This window comes from Pseudophryne corroboree, chromosome 1 (genome assembly GCF_028390025.1).
Source record: "Pseudophryne corroboree isolate aPseCor3 chromosome 1, aPseCor3.hap2, whole genome shotgun sequence".
Taxonomy (NCBI): Eukaryota; Metazoa; Chordata; class Amphibia; order Anura; family Myobatrachidae; genus Pseudophryne; species Pseudophryne corroboree.
Window position 1 is genome coordinate 680067121 of NC_086444.1, and position 21846 is coordinate 680088966.

Here is a 21846-nt window from a genome sequence, read left to right on the forward strand (position 1 = left end):
GAGGAGAGAAGAGCGGCGCCGGCGGAGGAGGTCTGCAGCGGTCTGGATCAGGAACGGGGATAGTAAATAAACTTTTTTTTATTTTATTTTATCTTTCAGCGGCGCTACAGGGGGCACAAATGGGGGCGTAACTGACCACGCCCCCATTTGAAGCCACGCCCCTATACTTTGCCCGGGGCGCCACAAGGGCAAGAAACGGCCCTGATCGCAATGTGTGTAAGCTCACTTGTGTGCTCCTGTGCATCACATCTGTTTGGTAGTGCTGCACAGTCAATCAGAAGATTTTGTGAACGTTGTGGTTCACATTGAGTAGTTTGTATGGCCAACCAGATGACCAGGAGATATGTCGCTCCGCTTTGTCCTTTGAAGACATTACCTTTTGACAGTGATTTTAAAGATCCGTCACTTGAAGTATTGCACAATGTGTATGCTCAATATCATTTGTTCTGGTATGAAGGGAAATTGGATCGACAATTCCGTTGTTTTCACATTGTTCTGATGTGTACCTGGCCTTAGTCTGGTAATTTTTCCATAAGATCCATTGATACATTACTGGGCAAGGCATAAAGCTTCAGCATAAGCCTGGTGTTGCTGATTTGGTGCTGAAGCCTCTAATTCTTAGGACACTCTTTGCTGGTTTATACAGGCCAGGGAGGATTGGACAACTGGGAAACCGGGGAAGTTCCTGCTGCTCCGGTCCCATTCTCCCCTTTGCCGTGCCAGCTGTCATCTGCTCCAGCTAGCTGGCACCTCCTAGTGCTGTTAACTGGGAAAATCAACAAATGCCGGCACTTCCACATACTTACTGCTTGTGGAACTTGTAAACTGAGGCCACCGTCCCTGCAGTCTATCCTTTCACCTGGTCTGTGTTGCTGTCCTGTCACTATCATCAGTCATGCCAGTGCAGCAGACAGAGATATGCCCGTCCCCTTGCCTTACATACAGTCAATCATACAGGAAGCTTCACCTCTCAGACTACATGTGGACAAAAAGCTAGCTTGGCAAGTTATTTTTCTAACACCTTCTGTTGTGTTTGTTTGGGTGAATTGATTAATGGGTACTTGGGAATAGTTGCTGGGGATGAATATCCTAATGGATGTTGAGTGTGGGGTGGTGATTGTATGATGACAGGTTAAATTAATGGGTGCTGGGATGATGAATTGATTCATGGATTCTTTCAGTGGAGCGTGGGGTAATGTGTGGTGGGTGTGAAGGTATTAACAGGTCCTAGGTGTGGGGGGAAATAATGAGTGCTAGGTATAAATGTATTAATGGATGTTGGATGTGAATCTAGTAATGGTTGCTGAGAAAATTAATGGGTGCTTGGGGTAAATGTATTAATGGGTGCTGGATATGAATGTATTAATTGGTGCTGGGGATATGTCAGGATTCGTGACCAGCTTCGGCATCCTAAACACTCAACAGTGTCACTTCAGGTGCGGCGGGGGGTCCATTGGATCCTCTGACAGGAGGGTTCTGGCGTCTGTCAAGCTATGATGATTCTCTGCAGGGTTCCAAACTGCAGCACCTTCCCAGGCTGATTACACAGATGCACAGAATCCTGATTGCAGCAATGTTCTCAAACCAGTTGTTAACCATTTCTGTGCCTGAGGTTTATTCAAGCTCCTGTGTGCAGTCTATTATATTTTCTGACATTGCTGCATTCCATGTTTTCAAGCTGATCACCACTTCACCAACCTAAGTCTCAGTCCAGCCTGCCAGTTATCCTGTAGTCCAGCGGTGGCCAACCTGTGGCTCTTGAGCCACATGTGGCTCTTTCTTTATTCAAATGTGGCTCCCAACACTCTAAATAATGTGACCACAACAGATACAGAAACCGCTGCACTCCAGCCAGACACGCAACAGCACTATAGGGACTGAAAACTGAAGGAGTCAGATACTAGAGGTGAGACACCCACAAGCAAACAGAGGACACATTAGGGACTGCTGCAATGGCATGAGTTGATGTGGGGGTGGGGGGGGCTGTAGTGATACATGAGGGTGGACTAGAGTGACACATGGCAGAGCTGGCTGGAGAGACAAAGGAGGGTCCTGGCAGGAGTGACGTGGGAGGGTGCTGGAAGTAGTGACACATGGGAGATATGGCTGGAGTGACATAGGAGGGTGGTAGCAGGAGTGACACATGGGAGAGTTGGCTAGAGTGACATACTGTAGGAGGGTGGTAGCAGGAGTGACACATGGGGGAGCTGGCTAGAGTGACATACAGTAGGAGGGTGGTAGCAGGAGTGACACATGGGGGAGCTGGCTAGAGTGACATACTGTAGGAGGGTGGTAGCAGGAGTGACACATGGGGGAGCTGGCTAGAGTGACATACTGTAGGAGGGTGGTAGCAGGAGTGACACATGGGAGAGCTGGCTAGAGTGACATACTGTAGGAGGGTGGTAGCAGGAGTGACACATGGGGGAGCTGGCTAGAGTGACATACTGTAGGAGGGTGGTAGCAGGAGTGACACATGGGGGAGCTGGCTAGAGTGACATACTGTAGGAGGGTGGTAGCAGGAGTGACACATGGGGGAGCTGGCTAGAGTGACATACTGTAGGAGGGTGGTAGCAGGAGTGACACATGGGGGAGCTGGCTGGAGTGATATAGGAGGGTGCTGGAAGTAGTGACACATGGGAGAGCTGGCTAGAGTGACATACTGTAGGAGGGTGGTAGCAGGAGTGACACATGGGGGAGCTGGCTAGAGTGACATACTGTAGGAGGGTGGTAGCAGGAGTGACACATGGGGGAGCTGGCTAGAGTGACATACGGTAGGAGGGTGGTAGCAGGAGTGACACATGGGGGAGCTGGCTAGAGTGACATACTGTAGGAGGGTGGTAGCAGGAGTGACACATGGGGGAGCTGGCTGGAGTGATATAGGAGGGTGCTGGAAGTAGTGACACATGGGAGAGCTGGCTGGAGTGACATAGGAGGGTCCTGGCAGGAGTGACGCGGGAGGGTGCTGGAAGCAGTGACACATGGGAGAGCTGGCTGGAGTGATATAGGAGGGTGGTAGCAGGAGTGACACATGGGGGAGCTGGCTGGAGTGACACAGCAGGGACTTGGCAGTAGTAACACATGGGGGAGCTGGCTGGAGTGACATAGGAGGGTGCTAGCAGGAGTGACACATGGAAGAGCTGGCTGGAGTGACAGGAGAGTGTTGGCTGGAGTGACACATGGGGGAGCTGGCTGGAGTGACACAGCAGGGTCTTGGCAGTAGTGACACATGAAAGAGCTGGCTGAAGTGACAGGAGGGTGTTGGCTGGAGAGACACATGGGAGAGCTAGCAGGAGTGACATGAGGGAGCTGGCTGGAGTGACATAGGAGGGTGCTAGCAGGAGTGACACATGGGGGAGCTGGCTGGAGTGACAGGAGGGAGTTGGCTAGAGTGACACATGGGGGAGCTGAAGTTTATTATGTGAATCTGGCTTTATCAATTTTTTTTTTAAAGTGGCTTTTTCAATGGATCTGGCTTTAAAAAAAAGTATTTTATGTCGTTCTTGCTTTTTCGATGTATTTTATACCAGGGGTGTGGTCTAGCAGGCACAAGGACACATTCCATTTTTGCATGCGCGCCATTGGCTCGATGTCGGCTCTTTGACGTACCTAACAAGGTTTTTGGGCTCTTTGTCACTGGCTGGTTGGCCACCCCTGCTGTAGTCAATCACAGCCCAGCAAGGGGTTTAAAGGAAGTCTAGCTGCATCATTCTGGGCCTGTACAACTAGTTACATTGTATGTGTGACAAGTGAACTTGCATTTTGTATTCTGTGCAGTTACCAGGTCCAGTGTCATCTCTTCAGCCAGTAGCCAGTCCAGTTCAGCTGTATTCCTCAGCCGGTAGCCAGTCCAGTCCAGCAGCATCTCTTTAGCTTGTAGCCAGTCCAGTTCAGCTGTATTCCTCAACTGGTAGCCAGTCCGCTCCAGCAGCATCTCTTCAGCTGGTAGCCAGTCTGGTTCAGCTGTATTCCTCAGCCGGTAGCCAGTCTGGTCCAGCAGCATCTCTTCACCTGTTAGCCAGTCCGGGTCATCTGTATTTCTCAGCTGATAGCCAGTCCGGTCCAGCAGCATCTCTTCAGCCAGTAGCCAGACCGGTTCAGCTGCATTCTTCAGCTGATAGCCAGTACAGTCCAGCAGTGTTTCTTCAGCTGGTAGCCAGTCCGGTTCAGCTGTATTCCTCAGCCAGTTGCCAGTCTGGTCCAGCAGCATCTCTTCAGCTGATAACCAGTCTGATCCAGCTGTATTCTTAAGCTGGTAGCCAGTCTGGTTCAGGTATAACTCCTCAGCCGGTAGCCAGTCCGGAATAGAGCCACTTGGTTCATTACCTGAAATATATACCAACAGCAGCTCTCACTGCTACCCAAGTCCCATTCAAAAGAGCTATATACAGCCTCCTTGGTTCCAGCCCACAGTCTCAGCCGCTGGACACCAGTCATCACTTGAAGCAGGTAACACTGTGCATAAAACCATGACAATATAAATGTATTAATGTGTTTTATTTTTTTCCTTTTGGGAGCCATTGTGTTTGTTTGTTTGTTTGTTTGTTTGTTTGTTTGTTTTTTTACTGTTGGGAGCCCTTGTGTCTTTTTTTTTCCCCTGTGTGGGCACATTGTGTGTTTTTTTTCTCTGTGGGGGCCAATGTGCTTTCATTTTTGTTTTTTTGTGCAATGTTGTTTGTATATGCATGCATTTGAGTTGCGCCACACATGTGCCCCGATAGTGTTCATACAGAGTCACAGCACAGATTATTGGAGTGACACAGGCAAGTTGTTGATAGTGGTTTGCATACAGATACTCTGAATGGCTCACATTGGATATCATACTGAAACAGATGATCTGCACCTATTAAAGGCTGGTACAAGTTTCAGGTAACTGTTTTTGTTGAAAAAGTACTACGATATACATGAATGATGCAGTAACATGTCAACAATGGGCTGGTGCAAGTTTCAATGGTGCAACTGATGGTGGCATCTAAAGATGTACAAGGCATGTTTGCAAGATCTCTAGAAATTGAAAGTGTACGTCTCAGTCCTTGCACATTCGGACGCAAGGATGTATACCAAGGAAGGGCTTTGTAGCAGCATCAGCATAAAGTCACCTATGCAACTGCAGTAGAAAATGCAAGGATGGGCACAACTGCATTCAACACAGAATTGGTCCCTCTGAGGATGGAGTATCCCGCCCCCCTTCGACAAATTACACCCCTGCAACAGACCCCGCCTCCATTAGGGCTGCTTCAAAAATGCCCCAGGCTGATTTTCCATCCCAGTCCAACCCCTGAGTGCAAGTAAAGATTCAGTAGCAGACCAAATAATGTGGCGGTGACAGAAATACTGTATACAGATATAGGTGATTAGATTGTCATACAATAAACTGTGCAGTACAGCTTTTTGTACAAGTTTTTGTAGTTTAGTGTATAATTTGCATCTTTGTAAAACACCATTATTATCTGTTGTGTAAATCATAGCACACAGAGTGTTTTAATCAATGTTGTTCCACAGCTACCTTTTATTAATTATTGCACATTATTTTGGATTAATAAGTTTGTTTTAATTTATAATGATAGTAATAGTGCACAGTTTTATACAGTTTGTAAATTTGGTATGAGGAATGAGGAATACTGTATGGAAAGAAGTCTTAATGACATTTTAGGGGTATATTATCGGCAGCTTTGACAGATAATTTAAAATCAGCAACAGGAATCAATGCTAAATTAGCCACGTTTAGCATTGATTCCTGATGCCGTTTTAAAACTATGATAATTTTGCTTGTGCAAATCACCAAACAGTTAATGTACCCCTTAGTCCTCTAGGTTGCACAGATTAATTGCCCTCAACTAAATTATTAATATACCTATTAGTTATAACAAACATACAGAAAGGTAACATCATTCGCAATGATTGCCCTTGTCTATGAAAAAAGTATTTATGTAGTACAAAAAGAAAAATCGGAGTTAAAATTTGGCTAAATTATGCTAGTTGTGGCACAGTATATAGCAGAGTTCACAAAAATCTGCTATTATAATCATGTTTTAAGGATATCCATGCTTGAGCACAGGTGACAGGATGGTGACACATAGGTGTTTAAAGTGTGTGTGTGTGTGTGTGTGTGTGTGTGTGTGTGTGTGGGACGGGGCGGAACTGAGTTCAACCACCTGTAAAGGTAGTTGGAACTAGTTCCACCTCCTCCATGACCCTGCACAGTATTTCCTACAGAAAAGCTGACCCCGCCACCCACCTCAATAGATGATGCAGGCGGCACTAGTACCACTGACGAGCTGCAGCCACCTCCCCCTTCCCTAGATCCATGGTCCTAATTAACCTGTGGCCCGTCCCACTTGGTATTCCCACACGCTGTGTCTGTCGGATGATGTTCATCCACTCCTCAGGTCCAAGTGGCTTTCTTTTCCTCATATGTGATGTCATGCCATCACCACCACTGAAGTGAAGAAGAGCCATGAAAAGTAGCAGGCTCTGTGTATACTAAAGACAAGATGAGATGGGGCTGGAGAGACACATGTGCTGAGCTGCTGGAGTGACAGAGGCAGAGATGTGTATAATGGTCACTACTAAATGCATTATGTGTATAAAGGGCACTACTACTTTGGGCATTATGTGTACAAGTGGCACTACTGTGGGAATTATGTGTATAAGAGGCACTACTGTGGGCTCTATGTGTAAAGGGCACTACTACTGTGGGTATTATGTGTATAAGCGGCACAACTACTGTGGGCATTATGTGTAAGAGGCACTACTGTGGGCACTGTGTATAAGGGACACTACTGTGTGGCATAACGTGTATTAGGGGAACCACTGTGTAGCAAAACATGCATATTGGGCACTGCTGAGTGATGTAATGTGAACAGGGGCACTACTGAGTGACATAACATGAATAAGGGGCATTACTATGTGGTGTAATATGAATCGGGGTACTACATGCAGTGCAAATAAATAAGATTGCGTTACTGTGAGGTATAATTTGAATTGGGGTACTTTTGTGTGACCAAATACCGTCCTTGTGAGATCACTGTCTCTTTATAAAGTATGGGAGGTAGGGCCCAAATTTATAGTTTTATAGTTTTCATGGGGGGGGGGGATTAAAACCTTAGCACTGGCCCTGGCTATGCCTAATGGCAGGGGGTGCAGGGGAGATGGCAGAGGAAATGAGTTCCACCACGTTTCCAGGACCACTTTAAACCTTGGTTCCACAGATAAGCAGCATACCAAATAATGGCCATCTTGGCAAAGAATTGAATGCCTCCCCAAAGGAGCATCATGGAGACTGTGCAGTAGTGCACTCCATATCTCAACACCTTCAATATTGGAAGAATAAACTCAGGATATCATCTCTTAGCAACTATTAACTATTGTGCCACCATGGCTGCCACATATTGCCCAAATCATGCAGTTGAAACAGACAGTATAATCTGCACAAACATAAACAATGATGTACCATACTGACTGGATTCTACACCACCTTCCAGTAGTGATGGGTAGTTCATGAATGATTAGTTCAAAATGAACTAATCTTCAAAGTGAACTAGTTCGTTCAGTTCACAGCTTTGGCAAAGATTAGTTCATCAGGAAGGAGGAGTCAGACACAGACAGAATAGAGCCAGCATTAGGCTTCTCACTGTCTCACTCACTGGATTTTCACTTCCTGAATCTGATGCTGTGAAATGAAAGTTAAAAGTACAACACAGCCCAGCAATACAGATCTAATAAAAAATAGCATCTGCACTGCCTAGCCAAAGTCTATGGGGTAAATTTACTAAGGTGGGAGATTTTTAGAACTGGTGATGTTGCCCATAGCAACCAATCCGATTATATCTATTATCTGCTAGAAGCAGCTAGATAAATGGTAAGTAGAATCTGATTGGTTGCCATGGGCAACATCACCAGTTCTAAAAATCTCCCACCTTAGTAAATTTACCCCTATGTGTGTCTGTGAGTGAGCATGTGTGGTCATGTTGCTCACCTTTCTGTGATACAATCACTGTCCTATTAGTCCAGATGTCCAAACACTTGCTGCTACTTCTGGTACTACTGGCTTCTGTGCATACTGCTGTGCTAAATCTTCTGCTGGGTGTTGTGTAGGTGCTGCTGCAGCACTGTTTTTATTCAGCTGTCACTCAGCAATACTCATGAGTCAGTACATCTCTGCTGCCACAGGGGTCACTGCTGTGCTCAGACATGGAGTGGACTCACTCTGTGGAGCTGAGTGAACTGCATTGTCCTGACGACTCGTGAGTCATTCTCCTTGCAAGTAGTTCAGTAGTTCAGCAAGTAGTTCAGTAGTTCAGTGATTCATTACAGTTCACTGATCAGTTCACTGACTCAATGACTCATACAGCCATACGAGTCAGTGCAGTACCTCTAAGCTACCATGTGTGGCACTGCTGTGCTCAGGCATATGCATTGTATGGAGCTGATACTGAACTGCAAATAGCCATGATTAATTCACCTAGCATATTAGGTGGTCACAAGGTACACTGTCACTACCAATCTGCCAAAGACAAATTCTGAGTGCTGCATGCTATCCTGTAGGGCAGGCATGTCCAAACTGCGGCCCTCCAGCTGTTGTGAAACTACATATCCCAGCATGCCCTGACACAGTTTTGCTGTCAGAGAATGCTAAAGCTGTGTCAGGGCATGCTGGGATGTGTAGTTTCTCAAGAGCTGGAGGGCCGCAGTTTGGACATGCCTGCTGTAGGGTCTGATAACTCTACACAAGACATAGGGGGATATGTATGTCTGTCTGATAAACCTTCAGTCTTGAAATAATTAAAAATATGATGGTACATATACTTAGGTAGTTCTATAGAAGTGATGTTGCCCATAGCAACCAATCAGTGTGTGTGTGTGTGTGTGTGTGTGTGTGTGTGTGTGTGTGTGTGTGTGTGTGTGTGTGTGTGTGTGTGTGTGTGTGTGTGTGTGTGTGTGAGAGAGAGAGTGAATACTGAATACTCATGAGTCAGTTTACCTCAGCTGCCACAGGGGTCACTGCTGTGCTCATGGAGTCAGTGGACTCTGTGAAGCTGATTGAACTGCATTGTCCTCACGAGTCACTCTCCTTGCAAGTAGTTCAGTAGTTCAGTCAGTGATTCATTACAGTTCACTGATCAGTTCACTGACTCAATGACTCATACAGCCATACGAGTCAGTACAGTACTTCTCAGCTACCATGTGTGGCACTGCTGTGCTCAGGCATATGCATTGTATGGAGCTGATGCTGAACTGCATATAGCCATGATTCATTCCCCCAGTATATTAGGTGACAAGCTATAGTCCCAATCAGCAAAAGACACAGTGCTGAGTGCTGCATGCTATCCTGTAGGGCAGGCATGTCCAAACTGCGGCCCTCCAGCTGTTGAGAAACTACACATCTCAGCATGCCCTGACACAGCTTTAGCATTCTCTGACGGCAAAACGGTGTCAGGGCATGCTGGGATATGTAGTTTCACAACAGCTGGAGGGCCGCAGTTTGGACATGCCTTCTGTAGGGTATGATTACTCCACACAAGACACAGGGGGATATGTACTATGAACCTTCAAGTGACATAAAGTTGAGCAGTTGCCCCTAGCAACCAATCAGCTTCTGTCACTTTATATACTGTTGAAGATAAATGACAGAAGCTGATGGGTTACTTTGCAACATCTCCACTTTATCTCTCTAAGGTCTGTTACATTGGGGCAAAGGGACTTTTTCTTTTCTTTTAATTACTGTATTTTAAAAGCAGAAAAAACTAAAAGTGACTTTTGACATTACTCTGGATTTGGGTCTTTCACATGCATATTATGAAGTAAAAAGGAGTACCAACAAAGGGATTAATCTTGCAGAGATACATATATGTCACTATAAGGTTGCTATATAACTTATTGCTTTTCTTAAAAATAAAAAATCTGACATATTACACACATCTGATCATTTGAAAAAGATTATAACTCCTACAATGAGCTAGTATTAGAAATGCCTACTCTATGTGTAATAGTCTAGACTAGTTCTAAATCTAATCACTCCTTTCAGTGTCAGAGTCAGTGAGTGAAATGATGAACTAAATGAACTAGATGAACTAATCTTCTGAACTAATCTTTTCAGTGAACTAGATCATAATGAACTAATCACCGAACTGAACTAGATTTCCCATCACTACCTTCCAGATAGCAAAAGCTCTCTATACTTGCCATAATATATATGGATGAGGTCATGAGACCACATTGGGAAGACTTAGGGGGGAATTCAATTAGCCGCTGAAAACTACCGGCATCGCTTATCAGGATTTTTTTTCAAGACCTCAGCAGGCTCAGAACAAAACCCTGTTAAGTAGCCTATTTTCGTGAGCCCAGCAGTGTTAACACATAGGTCCATGAACTGATCATGGATTCTAGGGGGGGAATTAAAATGTTTGAAAAGTCGGTTGGGTGTCTGTTTTTTCCTATGAGATACACCCAACTGACTTTTCAAACAATTGAATCTCCCCCTATGTGTTAACATTCAAAAGATAATTTAACAGGCACAAAAAATGGGCTGTATCAGAATAGCCCAAAGTTAAAACTTGTGAAAAAGCTTGAGCTTTTATCACACATTTTAGATTTGGGCTATTCTGTTACAGCCCATTTTTTGTGCCCCGTAACATTGCATTTCCTCCAAAATCTTTTAAGATTTTATCACACTGGATGCTGGTATGCAAATCACGTCGTGCTATATGGAACTTACAATCAAAACACTGGTATAAGTAAATGTTAACTGATAACATACAGGACTACTGTATATGGCAATCACATAAACTAATTCATTTAAAAACTTACAGCATCAAAATGTATTAATTCTTCTACATAATTGAATCTAAATGGTCCTACTGAAATACTGTATCACTATGCTTATGTAAGATCTACATAGTCCTATCACAGGTGTAAAATTAAGGGATATCATTGTGGTTGTGGTAAGCCAAACCATCATCGAATAATAATTTTTTACATTTCAAAAGAATCTTTGCTGTATATTTTGGCTACCAAAAATATCATAAAAAGAAAATATACTCCATTTTACTATTTACATCCAGGGGCAATCTTACAGGGGAATTTCTGAATGCTGGAATTAGGAACAAAGTAAAGAAAAACTTCTGCAAAAAGCCTAAAGCAGACACTTTTCTGTAGGTTAATTCCTTTAAATACATAAGAAATATGGTCGAGTGTTGCTCAGTCACACATTATCTAGTGAAATTAGTAGTGATGCGCACCGGACATTTTTCGGGTTTGGTGTTTTGGTTTTGGATTCGGTTCCGCGGCAGTGTTTTGGATTCGGACGCGTTTTGGCAAAACCTCCCTGAAAAATTTTTGTCGGATTCGGGTGTGTTTTGGATTCGGGTGGTTTTTTTTACAAAAAACCCTCAAAAACTGCTTAAATCATAGAATTTGGGGGCAATTTTGATCCCATAGTATTATTAACCTCAATGACCATAATTTCCATTCATTTCCAGTCTATTCTGAACACCTCACAATATTATTTTTAGTCTTAAAATTTGCACCGAGGTCGCTGAATGACTAAGCTAAGCGACCCAAGTGGCCGACACAAACACCTGGCCCATCTAGGAGTGGCACTGCAGTGTCAGACAGGATGGCACTTAAAAAAATAGTCCCCAAACAGCACATGATGCAAAGAAAAAAAGAGGTGCACCAAGGTCGCTGTGTGACTAAGCTAAGCGACCCAAGTGGCCGACACAAACACCTGGCCCATCTAGGAGTGGCACTGCAGTGTCAGACAGGATGGCAGATTTAAAAAATAGTCCCCAAACAGCACATGATGCAAAGAAAAAAAGAGGTGCACCAAGGTCGCTGTGTGACTAAACTAAGCGACCCAAGTGGCCGACACAAACACCTGGCCCATCTAGGAGTGGCACTGCAGTGTCAGACAGGATGGCAGATTTAAAAAATAGTCCCCAAACAGCACATGATGCAAAGAAAAAAAGAGGTGCAATGAGGTAGCTGTGTGACTAAGCTAAGCGACCCAAGTGGCCGACACAAACACCTGGCCTATCTAGGAGTGAGACTGCAGTTTTCTAACGAGAGGATGAGTGCTTCCATCCTCATGTGAATCTGAACCACTAGCCATGAACATAGGCGAGGGCCTCAGCCGTTCCTTGCCACTCCGTGTCGTAAATGGCATTTTGGCAAGTTTACGCTTCTCATCAGATGCTTTTAATTTTGATTTTTGGGTCATTTTACTGAACCTTTGTTTTTTGGATTTTACATGCTCTTTACTATGACATTGGGCATCGGCCTTGGCAGACGACGTTGATGGCATTTCAACGTCTCGGCCATGACTTGTGGCAGCAGCTTCAGCACGAGGTGGAAGTGGATCTTGATCTTTCTCTATTTTACCCTCCACATTTTTGTTCTCCATTTTTTAATGTGTGGAATTATATGCCATTAATATATCAATAGCAATGGCCTACTGTACCGTACTGCTATATATTATATACTGGTGGTCAGCAAAATTATGCACTGTCCTCCTACTACTGCGCACAACAACTAAAATGCACCACAGGTATGGATGGATAGTATACTTGACGACACAGACGTAGGTAGAGCAGTGGACTACTGTACCATACTGCTATATATTATATACTGGTGGTCATCAAAATTATGCACTGTCCTCCTACTACTGCACAAAACTACTAAAATGCACCACAGGTATGGATGGATAGTATACTTGACGACACAGAGGTAGGTAGAGCAGTGGACTACTGTACCGTACTGCTATATATTATATACTGGTGGTCAGCAAAATTATGCACTGTCCTCCTACTACTGCGCAAAACTTAAATGCACCACAGGTATGGATGGATAGTATACTTGACGACACAGAGGTAGGTAGAGCAGTGGACTACTGTACCGTACTGCTATATATTATATACTGGTTGTCAGCAAAATTATGCACTGTCCTCCTACTACTGCGCACAACAACTAAAATGCACCACAGGTATGGATAGATAGTATACTTGACGACACAGAGGTAGGTAGCGCAGTGGACTACTGTACCATACTGCTATATATTATATACTGGTGGTCAGCAAAATTATGCACTGTCCTCCTACTACTGCGCAAAACTACTAAAATGCACCACAGGTATGGATGGATAGTATTCTTGATGACACAGAGGTAGGTAGAGCAGTTGACTACTGTACCGTACTGCTATATATTATATACTGGTGGTCAGCAAAATTATGCACTGTCCTCCTACTATATATATATACTGTGCAAAACTTAAATGCACCACAGGTATGGATGGATAGTATACTTGACGACACAGAGGTAGGTAGAGCAGTGGACTACTGTACCATACTGCTATATATTATATACTGGTGGTCAGCAAAATTATGCACTGTCCTCCTACTACTGCGCAAAACTACTAAAATGCACCACAGGTATGGATGGATAGTATACTTGACGACACAGAGGTAGGTAGAGCAGTGGCCTACTGTACCATACTGCTATATATTATATACTGGTGGTCAGCAAAATTATGCACTGTCCTCCTACTACTGCGCAAAATTTAAATGCACCACAGGTATGGATGGATAGTATACTTGATGACACAGAGTGGACTACTGTACCATACTGCTATATATTATATACTGGTGGTCAGCCAAATTATGCACTGTCCTCCTACTACTGCGCAAAACTACTAAAATGCACCACAGGTATGGATGGATAGTATACTTGACGACACAGAGGTAGGTAGAGCAGTGGACTACTGTACCGTACTGCTATATATCTATATATTATATACTGGTGGTCAGCAAAATTATGCACTGTCCTACTACTGCGCACAACAACTAAAATGCACCACAGGTATGGATGGATAGTATACTTGACGACACAGAGGTAGGTAGAGCAGTGGACTACTATACCGTACTGATATAATACTTGTGATCACTGGTCAGCAAAATTCTGCACTGTCCTCTTACTATATACTACAATGCAGCACAGATATGGAGCGTTTTTCAGGCAGAGAACGTAGATATTTTAAGCACACTGAGCACAGATATGGAGCGTTTTTCAGGCAGAGAACGAAGATATTTTCAGCACACTGAGCACAGATATTTGCAGCACACTGAGCACAGATATTTGCAGCACACTGAGCACAGATATTTGCAGCACACGGAGCACAGATATTTGCAGCACACTGAGCACAGATATTTGCAGCACACTGAACACAACTGAGAGAACGCTGCACACATCCTCTCTCTATCATCTCCAATGCACGAGTGAAAATGGCGGCGACGCACGGCTCCTTATATAGAATACGAATCTCGCGAGAATCCGACAGCGGGATGATGACGTTCGGGTGCGCTCGGGTTAACCGAGCAAGGCGGGAAGATTCGAGTCTGCCTCGGACCCGTGTAAAATGGGTGAAGTTCGGGGGGGTTCGGATTCCGAGGAACAGAACCCGCTCATCTCTAGAAATTAGTAGTATATTTAAAAGTATAAAATGCTTTTTTACATTTGATAAAATATCTTTTTTTACCTGTACTGAAGTTAGCTGCATCCGCCGCATGTTTAGCGCTGCAGTATGTTTGCAGCAAGATACATTTAACATGGAGGCAGGAGTTCCGCAATGTAGCCAATGACACTCACTGGATTGCAACTAAAATGTTTTAGATTTTCATGGTTATCTGGTCTGTTAGTACCCTTAGAACAAATCCTGTAAATTATAAATTTACAATTACACTCAATATTACACATAGCCATGCCTTGAGGTTGTCACCCTGCATCACAAAAGCAATTTAGCTTGTGTAGGGATTGAGAATATAGATAGGACTGGGACATAGACTCACTGAAAAGGACAGGCTGAAACACAAGCAGGCCTGAGTGACAGATACACTGACAGTACTGGAAGACAGGCTCACAGGAGAGATACACTGACAGTCACACTACTGTCTGGGAGACAGTTCCTAGGTCAGTCAGACACACTGGTAGTGGGTGCACATCCTCTCTTCCCTCACACAGCTAGAGATTCTCCTCCTACTAGAGCTCTGTGTTGGATTTCTCCTGATGAAATAGAGAGACATTCAAAACATGATTGGTCTGTTCTGCTGCTTCCCTAACTAGTCCCACCCTTCCCTCTACTATCAGCACAGTGTAGTAATGGCTATAAAAGGCTGTATCATCAATGATCAATGGTTTTAAACCATTGGTAGAGAACCTATGAGGTTTTAGGCATTGATGACTGAGTGCTGTGCATCAGCATAACCCTGCCAACCGGACACAGCCTCCTGCCATTGATGGTGGGTTGTCCTAACGATGGCAAAACCACATGCCATCTTGCATAGAACATTCATGGTAGCAAACTATCTATGGTCAATGGCCATCCCTAGCCTAGTGCAGTGCACAGACAGGTCAACACCAGTAACAAATTGACAAGTTGCACAAACATTTTAAGCTCCTAGGTGTCCAGAAAACACCCTCTTACCAAGGGCATTCCTGATATTAAAGTCAGTAAGTGCATGAACATGATTATTGCAGTAAGAGTAGTTTTAAACTACTTGGTCTTGCTCCATGCGTATTCATGTAAGACTCACAGGACTGGAATGATGGTATTCTTTAACATGTTGAACAAGAACACTGTCATTTCTTAAATGGTGTTCAATTAATCTAAACTTGAGTGGACTTAACATATTGAACACATAAAAAACATTAAAAAAGACAAGAAAGCTTCCATTAAAAGAGGTTGGCATGGGACTTCCGGTGGGTGGGCCAAGGTAATGGCCACTTCTTAAACGAGCTCCTCTGTGACTCTGGAAGAATCCCCTGACATTGGGCTATAACACCCTCCCATTGAGCTGCCCTTGACACCTGGTCATTGAGGATAACAGCGGGCAAGTGACCTACCATCCCTGCAGCTCACTGAACACCAGAACAAGGGGACGCCAGATCCCCATCGCCTGCACGCCTACCATATTGGCTCCCTCACACGCGGGCAAGACCATTATTTGTGGCACCAGATCCCCTCTTCCCCTCACCACTGGCTGTCACACTCGCCCCGCTGCGCTCACCCGTTGGGGGAGGCAGATTACCGCTGCCCTGTCTGGAAGCTGTGGAGCCACCCTACCGCTGCCTCTAATTTCGTGGTGACATGGACATGGATGTCAAGCTGTGGACTGGTAGTGCTGCGCCTGACCGGCTTCCTCTGGCCACACCTGAAGGAGTGGAGCTTCCTCTCGCCACAGACTGGTGAGTGGACCTGTGACTTTCTGGTCTGCTTTTCCACATTATACGCCCACTGCCTATGCTACCTGATTTAAGTGTTACACAGCACATTGCTTATATAATTTATAATTATAATTATATAATCTATAATTGTTGTTCTAATTGTAAAGCGCAACGGAATATGCTGCGCTATATAAGAAACTGCTAATAAATAAATAATATCATCTTAATACCTGCCATAACATCCTGTCTGCCAGGCTGATTTTGCTGCCTTTATGGGTGTCCTGTTCTAACACTGAACCTTTCTCTGTATTAATACCGTAGTTGTCTGGGAACTTTCCACCACTGGCTATTACCTGCTGTTGAGAATTGTGCATTTGATCTACTGTCTGTATCTTAGCTGCTGTACAGTTGGGGACTCCCAAGTGTCTGTAATATACACTTGCCAGCTGGTCTGGTGCACAGTGGGTTCCTTGTGATATCTTGCAATATATTGTTGTTTTTACAAGTAGCTGGGGTCACTCCCCACCCACCTAAGTGGTCTTGCTGAACTGAAAACTTCCGTAGACACGGATCTCACCCAGTTACTGCAACATTCCACTCACCTCAATGAAGCAAAGCAAAGGATTTCATCATTGGAAGATGAGCTTGCTGCTACAAAAACGATGGCCCAAAAACACGAAACTGCTTTTGCCACCTTTCATGACAAGCTTGAATATCTTGAAAACAGTAACCATCGGAAAAACATCCATTTTATTACACAGTTGCTAAGGTTAAAAAATGTCCATTGAGTTCAAGATTTTTTATAATTCTTACACTAATCTGTAATTTACACTAGTTTAACTATACTGACCCAGATAAAGTTGTTATTAAGTCTAACTAACACTATAATTCATGCTTTTTCTAAAATACACTCACTTTAAATGCTATATCCTTGGATATTTCTTTCATTTAGGAATTTATTACTGTCTCAGGCAGTGAATTCCAAATCCTTACTGCCCTTACTGTGAAGAACCCTTTCCTTCGTTGGTTATGACATTTTCTCACCTCTAACCTCAGAGGGTGTCCATGTGTCCTGAGTAGAGATTTTTCAATAGACAAATCTCCTGATAGATCCTTGTATTGTCCCTTTATATATCTGTAAATATTAATACTGTCTCCTCTTAGCCACCTTTTTTTCGAGTGTGAACATATCTAACCTAGTAAGCCTTTCCTCATAATCTAGTGCCTCTAACACCTTAATCAATTTGGTGGCTTGCCTCTGAACCCTTTCGAGTTCCAAGATGTCTTTTTTGAGGAGCTGTGCCCAGAACTGAAAACAATATTCAAGGTGCCGCCATACCAATGATTTGTACAATGGAAGGATTACAATCTCATCCGTTGACTCAATTTCCCACTTTATGCATGCGAACACCTTATTTGCTTTGGATGCTGCACTATGAGATTGGGTACTGCTACTAAGTCTATTATCAATGAGCACCCCGAATCTTTTTCAACTACCGTCTCCTCTACATTATTCCCATTTAGTTTATAGGTTGCATGATTGTTTTTATTGCCAAAGTGCATAACTTTACATTTTTCTATATTGAACCTCATTCTCCAATTATCTGCCCAAACTTTCAATTTAAATAGGTCATTCTGTAGAGACTCAATATCCTTGTCAGAATTCATTATTCTACAAAGTTTAGTACTGTATTATCTCCAAAAATTTACACTGTGCTTTCCAGATCTTCTCCTAGGTCATTAATAAATATGGTAAACATATTAATATGTTATTGGTCTACCGGAATCCGTTAAAACAGACTCATTCAAACTCGTATCATGGAATGTGGAAGGTTTAAACACCTCCATTAAGAGAAAAAAAATTATGCAACAATTGAAAAAATATCGCCCCAACGTGGTATTCCTCCAGGAAACCCACTGGAAAATCTCTGATAACAGTGTACTGACAGGGAATTGAGTGAGGTATTTTAGAGATGCTACTTATCGCAATAAGACCAGAGGAGTACTCATACATTTTAGATGATCTCTTAACTACAACATTCTGGACTCCATTACAGACCCGCAGGGTCATTACATTTTTCTCAAAGTGCTAACTAATGGTGAGAAATTTACGGTGGTCAAAATCTATGCCCCGAAATTGCACCAATGCACCTTTTTTCAGAATTATACGCAAAATTACAAGGATGGGTTGAAGGCCACTTCATTTTAGGTGGTGATTTTAATTCCATGCTGTCACCTTCTATTGACAGGTCAGGAGGTTCTAGTAGGTCTGTTAGTGGCGCGCTGTCCTCTCTCCTCCTTTTAATTGATTCATTACAGCTCACTGACCCTTGACACCAGTTTCCCACTGACAGGAAATATTACTTTTATTCACATCCACGCAACACTTTTGCCATAATTGACTTCCTTTTTTGTTTCTTTCTCAGGTCACCTCACATGTGGTAGAGGAATAATAAGAATTTACTTACCGATAATTCTATTTCTCGGAGTCCGTAGTGGATGCTGGGGTTCCTGAAAGGACCATGGGGAATAGCGGCTCCGCAGGAGACAGGGCACAAAAGTAAAGCTTTTACAGGTCAGGTGGTGTGTACTGGCTCCTCCCCCTATGACCCTCCTCCAGACTCCAGTTAGGTACTGTGCCCGGACGAGCGTACACAATAAGGGAGGATTTTGAATCCCGGGTAAGACTCATACCAGCCACACCAATCACACCGTACAACTTGTGATCTAAACCCAGTTAACAGTATGATAACAGAGGAGCCTCTGAAAGATGGCTTCCTAAACAATAACCCGAATTAGTTAACAATAACTATGTACAAGTATTGCAGATAATCCGCACTTGGGATGGGCGCCCAGCATCCACTACGGACTCCGAGAAATAGAATTATCGGTAAGTAAATTCTTATTTTCTCTATCGTCCTAAGTGGATGCTGGGGTTCCTGAAAGGACCATGGGGATTATACCAAAGCTCCCAAACGGGCGGGAGAGTGCGGATGACTCTGCAGCACCGAATGAGAGAACTCCAGGTCCTCCTTTGCCAGGGTATCAAATTTGTAAAAATTTACAAACGTGTTCTCCCCTGACCACGTAGCTGCTCGGCAGAGTTGTAATGCCGAGACCCCTCGGGCAGCCGCCCAAGATGAGCCCACCTTCCTTGCGGAATGGGCCTTAACAGATTTAGGCTGTGGCAGGCCTGCCACAGAATGTACAAGTTGAATTTTGTTACAAATCCAACGAGCAATCGACTGCTTAGAAGCAGGTGCACCCAACTTGTTGGGTGCATACAGTATAAACAGCGAGTCAGATTTTCTGACTCCAGCCGTCCTTTAAATGTATATTTTTAAGGCCCTGACAACGTCCAACAACTTGGAGTCCTTCAAGTCGTCTGTAGCCGCAGGCACTACAAGAGGCTGGTTCAGGTGAAACGCTGATACCACCTTAGGGAGAAAATGCGGACGCGTCCGCAGCTCTGCCCTATGTCGAATGGAAAATTAAATAAGGGCTTTTATAAGACAAAGCCGCCAGTTCAGATACTCTCCCGGCCGAAGCCAGGGCCAGTAACATAGTCACTTTCCATGTGAGATATTTCAAATCCACATTCTTTAGTGGTTCAAACCAATTGGATTTGAGGAAATCTAAAACTACATTTAGATCCCACGGTGCCACCTTAGGCACCACAGGAGGCTGTATATGCAGTACTCCTTTGATAAAAATCTGGACCTCAGGGACTGAGGCCAATTCTTTTTGGAAGAATATTGATAGGGCCGAAATTTGAACCTTAATAGATCCCAATTTGAGACCCATAGACAATCCTGATTGCAGGAAATGTAGGAAAACGACCCAGTTGAAATTCCTCCATCGGAGCACTCCGCTGCTCGCACCACGCAACATATTTTCGCCAAATACGGCGATAATGCTTCGCGGTGACTTCCTTCCTTGCCTTTATCAAGGTAGGAATGACTTCTTCTGGAATGCCTTTTCCTTTTAGGATCTGGCATTCAAACGCCATGCCGTCAAACGCAGCCGCGGTAAGTCTTGAAAAAGACAAGGACCCTGCTGAAGCAGGTCCCTTCTCAGAAGTAGAGGCCACGGATCGTCCGTGACCATCTCTTGAAGTTCCGGGTACCAAGTCCTTCTTGGCCAATCCGGAGCCACTAGTCTTACTCCTCTTTGCCGTATAATCCTCAAAACCTTTGGTATGAGAGGCAGAGGAGGAAACACCTATACCGACTGGTACACCCAATGTGTTACCAGCGCGTCCACAGCTATTGCCTGCGGATCTCTTGACCTGGCGCAATACCTGTCCAGTGTCTTGTTGAGGCGAGACGCCATCATGTCCACCATTGGTTTTACCCAACGGTTTAATAGCATGTGGAAAACTTCTGGATGAAGTCCCCACTCTCCCGGGTGAAGGTCGTGTCTGCTGAGGAAGTCTGCTTCCCAGTTGTCCACGCCCGGGATGAATACTGCTGACAGTGCTATCACGTGATTCTCCGCCCAGCGAAGGATCCTGGCAGCTTCTGCCATTGCCCTCCTGCTTCTTGTGCCGCCCTGTCTGTTTACATGGGCGACTGCCGTGATGTTGTCCGACTGGATCAACACCGGTCTTCCTTGAAGCAGAGGTTTCGCCTGGCTTAGAGCATTGTAGATTGCTCTTAGTTCCAGAATGCTTATGTGAAGAGACTTTTTCAGGCTCGACCACACTCCCTGGAAATTTCTTCCCTGTGTGACTGCTCCCCAGCCTCTCAGGCTGGCATCCGTGGTCACCAGGATCCAATCCTGCATGCCGAATCTGCGGCCCTCCAATAGATGAGCCTCCTGCAACCACCACAGAAGGGATACCCTTGTCCTCGGCGACAGGGTTATCCGCAGGTGCATCTGAAGATGCGACCCTGACCATTTGTCCAACAGATCCCTTTGCATGGAATCTGCCGAAAGGGATTGCTTCGTAAGAAGCTACCATTTTTTCCCAGGACTCTTGTGCATTGATGTACAGACACCTTTCCTGGTTTTAGGAGGTTCCTGACCAGGTCAGATAACTCCTTGGCTTTTTCTTCGGGAAGAAAAACCTTTTTTTTTTTTTTTTTTTTTGAACTGTGTCCAGAATCATCCCCAGGAACAGCAGACGAGTTGTCGGCATTAATTGGGATTTTGGAATATTCAGAATCCATCCGTGCTGCTTTAGCACCTCTTGAGATAGTGCTAAACCCATCTCTAGCTGTTCTCTGGACCTTGCCCTTATTAGGAGATCGTCCAAGTATGGGATAATTAATACGCCTTTTCTTCGAAGAAGAAATATTATCTCGGCCATTACCTTTGTAAAGACCCGAGATGCCGTGGACAAACCAAACGGCAGCGTCTGAAACTGATAGTGACAGTTTTGTACAACGAACCTGAGGTACCCCTGGTGTGAGGGGTAATTGGAACGTGGAGATACGCATCCTTGATGTCCAAGGATACCATAAAGTCCCCTTCTTCCAGGTTCGCTATCACTGCTCTGAGTGACTCCATCTTGAACTTGAACTTCTTTATGTACAGGTTCAAGGACTTCAGATTTAGAATAGGCCTTACCGAGCCATCCGGCTTCGGTACCACAAAAAGAGTGGAATAATACCCCTTCCCTTGTTGTAGAAG